Source organism: Mandrillus leucophaeus, unplaced genomic scaffold, assembly GCF_000951045.1.
Source record: "Mandrillus leucophaeus isolate KB7577 unplaced genomic scaffold, Mleu.le_1.0 Scaffold166, whole genome shotgun sequence".
NCBI classification, from domain to species: Eukaryota; Metazoa; Chordata; class Mammalia; order Primates; family Cercopithecidae; genus Mandrillus; species Mandrillus leucophaeus.
The window spans coordinates 3,166,702-3,171,317 of NW_012101654.1; the positions used below are offsets into that span (position 1 = coordinate 3,166,702).

Genomic DNA, 4,616 nt, shown 5'->3' on the forward strand with positions numbered 1-4,616 from the left:
ATCTCAGCTCGCTGCAAGCTCCGCCTCCCGGGTTCACGCAATTCTCCTGCCTCAGCCACTTGAGTAGCTGGGACTACAGGTACATGCCACCACACCCAGCTAATTTTTGTATGTTTAGTAGAGACAGGGTTTCACTGTGTTGGCTAGTTTGGTCTTGAACTCCTGACCTCGTGACCCACCCGCCTTGGCCTCCCAAAGTGCTGGGATTGATTACAGGCGTGAGCCACCACGCCTGGCCGTATTTTCAGTCCTTATAATCTGTGCAAAGCTATGAGGCAACCAGTAGACCATATCTCACTAGGCAGACTTTGAGGAAGATGTTTCCCATTTGAAATACAAGAAATTATTTATGAAAATATGGAGATGAAGAGGGAGAAGTTCTATGCTTCTTGCTGTATTTACCTTTATTATATTCCTTTTTTTTTTTTTTGAGACGGAGTCTCGCTCCTGTCTGGAGTGCAGGAGCCGGATCTCGGCTCACTGCAAGCTCTGCCTCCCGGGTTCACGTCATTCTCCTGCCGCAGTCTCCCCAGTAGCTGGGACTACAGGTGCCCGCCACCACACCCCGCTAATTTTTTTGTATTTTTAGTGGAGACGGGGTTTCACTATGTTAGCCAGGATGGTCTCGATCTCCTGACCTCATGATCCACCTGCCTCGGCCTCCCAAAGTGCTGGGATTACAGGCGTGAGCCACCGCGCCCAGCCTGCTGTTTCTTTTTTTGTTGCTGGAGCCCCTACAGGTTTCTGGTGTCTTGGGGGTATGATGTTACTTGTAGAGGCAGATAGTGTCGCTGCACTGCCAGGTCCTGGGGAGGTGGGTGGGCTGCTCACAGTTTTACTGGCATCCAGTTCAGATGAAGCTCCTGCAGTTGCACCCTGGGTCCCTTTTCCAATCTGATCCTTCTTTTTACCTTTCCTTCTTCCCCAGATAGAAAGAACATTCTCGCATTGGCAGCCATCTTTCTGGATCTGGGGTAACTTTTGGGTCATAAATCTTTTTTTTTTTTTTTTGTTTGAGACGGAGTCTCGCTCTGTCGCCCAGGCTGGAGTGCAGTGGCCGGATCTCAGCTCGCTGCAAGCTCCGCCTCCCGGGTTTACACCATTCTCCTGCCTCAGCCTCCCGAGTAGCTGGGACTACAGGCGCCCGCCACCTCGCCTGGCTAGTTTTTTGTATTTTTTAGTAGAGACGGGGTATCACTGTGTCAGCCAGGATGGTCTCGATCTCCTGACCTTGTGATCCGCCCGTCTCGGCCTCCCAAAGTGCTGGGATTACAGGCGTGAGCCACCGTGCCCGGCCAATCATGGTTTATGAAAGATTTTTATGAAAGATTTTTTAAGATTTTTATGAAAGAAAGCTATGAAGTCTTACAGCTTTCATTTGTATGTTTCAACTATTGATCTAGCTGGTTACTAGTTGGGACACTACATTCTGAAGACTCATTTGTATCTGCTTTCCAAAACTGTTGCTCAGCAAGTTTGAATTTTACTTAAATGTTAATAGACTGTTGTCACTGGGTTCAGAATTTTTTCGTCCTACTGGATGTTTCTTTTATTAGTTTCTTGTCAAGGACAAAAGGAAGATTAGTTTAAACTTCTTGAGTCAGTTATACCTCTGATTTGTGTGTGTGTGAATAATTTTCAGTTCCAGTTAGGGAAGTCAAGAGTTTTGTGTAGAAAACTCTTAGAGGACCATGGTATTCTCCCCTGCAACTGTGCCTTTCCACTATCTTTGGCTATTAAGAGTGTGTTTACCTCCATGGGGAAATGCACATCATTGTTAGCAGCAGCTATGGCAAAATGGTAGTGTCAGAGATCCTCAGACAACACACTGAGCTGTTAGTGCTGGCGCAGTTTTAATATTCATGAACAGTTGATCAGCAGTGATGTCACTAGAGGCTGAGAAAATATACAGGATTATCTTTACACATAATCAGTTTCTTAAGCTTCAGATGACCCTCTTAGCCCCAAAACCGGAGGCACAAATTCAGCTCCAGTGGTTAGAATATCAAGACCTACATCACAAGAAGTCAGGCTTATGCTGTGCCCACAAAACCCATCAGCCAAAGCTGACATTTTCAGCAGAGTTACTGTTTAGAGTTGTTAAATAATCAGAAAATTTAACTGTATGTTAACAGTCAGATTAGAGAATGCAATTTAAAATGTGATGCCTGGCCGTGCATGGTGGCTCATGCCTGTAATCCCAGCATTTTGGGAGACTGAGTCGGGAGGATCATTTGAATCCAGGAGTTGGAGACCAGCCTGGACAACAGAGCCAGGCCTGGTCTTTACAGATAATGAAAAAATTAGCCGGGCATGGTGGTGCACCTGTGTCCCCGCTATTCGGAGGCCTGAGGTGGGATGATCGCTTGAGTCTGGGGAGGTCGAGGCTGCAGTGAGCCATGATTGCACCACTGCACTCCAGCCTGGGTGACAGAGCGAGACCTAGTCTCCAAAATAAATAAATAAATAAATAAATAAATAAACAAACAAACAGTGATGCTTGGATTTAATGTATCTGAGAGAAAGGTTTAAAGAGGTTGAGTTGCTCAGGCATGGTGGCTCACACCTGTAATTCCAGCATGTTGGGAGGCTTAGGTGGAAGGATTGCTTGAACCCAGGAGTTGGAGACCAGCCTGGGCAACATAGGTAGACCTACTTCATCTCCACAAATAATTAAAAAATTAGCCAGGTGTGGTGGCATGTGCCTGTGGTCCCAGCTAGGTGGGAGGATCACTTGAGCCCAGGGAGGTCAAGGCTGGGTGACAGAGTGAGACCCTGTCTCAAAAAAGAGGTTGGGTCATAGGAGAAATCCGTAAGATGAATGCGGTTGACACTGAGGTCACCTTTTCGAGGCCTTACAAGTAATTTGAGCCTTTTCCATTTTTATTCTTGTCATATTTTCCCATGAAATGAGAAACTGAGTCTTATGTTTCATATGTAAAAACTACTTTTTTGAGTTAATTTTCTGTTGCCTGAATAATGAAATAAATAATCTAATATTTGAAATGCTTGGGGGTAATACACAATAACTCTTAATAAAAGAAAGCTCACATTTTATTATCTTATTCCATTAGTAATTATTTTTAATACTGGGACAGAAGTAAGAATGAAAGTGGCACACATTGTGTTTTGTCTTTTTACCCAGCTTTGCCTGTGAGGAACTCGGGAATAAATTAGGTAGTATAGGATTGGAATGCTGCCCAGAATCTTATCCGTTGTAGCTTACTCTAATGCATCAGTTCCCAACGTTTTTGGATTTATGACATTCTATTTGTGTTTAATTTTGCATCTCCCTCCTCACAGCTTCAATGGCTGTGACAGCCAGGTCTGTGTTATCAGTGGAGAGCAAAGTGCTGATAGGAACTCCACAAATTATCTCTCTCGTTCAGTTTTGTCTTAATTACATCAACCTTTAATTTTAATGATCACTTTCAGACTTTTCTGGACCATTAACAACCTGCTCAATTACATTGCTATACAGAATTTGTTTATTTAAAGTTTTTGACCAATTAAAATGCCTTGAAAAATTTTGTGATATGCTATAAAAAGTAGTCAATGGGCGGGGCGCAATGGCTCACACCTGTAATCCCAGCACTTTGGGAGGCCGAGGTGGGTGGATCACGAGGTCAGGAGATCGAGACCATCGTGGCTGACACGATGAAACCCCGTCTCTACTAAAAATACAAAACAAAACAAAAAATTAGCTGGGCGTGGTGGTGGGCGCCTGTAGTCCCAGTTTCTTGGGAGGCTGAGACAGGAGAATGGCGTGAACCCAGGAGGCAGAGCTTGCAGTGAGCTGAGATCGCGCCACTGCACTCCAGCCTGGGCGACAGAGCGAGACTCCATCCCCCCTCTCCAAAAAAAAGGTAGTCAATGATAGTGAGTGAGAATTGTATTTTACGTGCATTTTTGTGATATTAAGTATCATTTGGTCCCTCTTAGGCTAAAACTGCTTCTTTTTTTGAGATGGAGTCTTGCTTCATCACCCAGACTGGAGTACAGTGGCACAATCATAGCTCACTGCACCTCGATTTCCCTGGCTCAAGTGATCCTTCCACGTCGGCCTCCCAAAGTGCTGGGATTAAATACATGAGCCACCATGCCTGGTCATAATGCGTTTCTTTTCTTTTTTCTTTTTTCTTTTTTTTTGAGACGGAGTCTCATTCTGTCGCCAGGCTGGAGTGCAGTGGCACAATCTCGGCTCACTGCAACCTCTGCCCCCCAAGTTCAAGTGATTTTGTCTCAGCCTCCCAAGTAGCTGGGACTACAGGTGCCTGCCACCACACCCAGCTAATTTTTGTACTTTTAGTAGAGACTGGGTTTCACCATGTTGGCCAGGATGGTCTCGATCTCTTGACCTCATGATCCGCCCGCTTTGGCCTCCCAAAGTGCTGGGGTTGATTACAGGCGTGAGCCACCATACCCAGCCCCAGAATGCTTTTCTTTACAGAGATACATAGAAGCAATAATGTTTATGAGATGCTTTGAAATCAGCTTTCTGTAAATTTATTGTAAAATAAAGAAGTCTCAGGCCGGGCGCGGTGGCTCAAGCCTGTAATCCCAGCACTTTGGGAGGCCGAGACGGGTGGATCACGAGGTCAGGAGATCGAGACCAT

The 4,616-nt window shown here is 45.3% G+C and overlaps 1 pseudogene; it reads right to left on the reverse strand.

The window, feature by feature from the left end:
- The window catches only part of LOC105536953, a 46,078-nt pseudogene that overhangs the window by 20,888 nt on the left and 20,574 nt on the right, over nt 1-4,616 (reverse strand).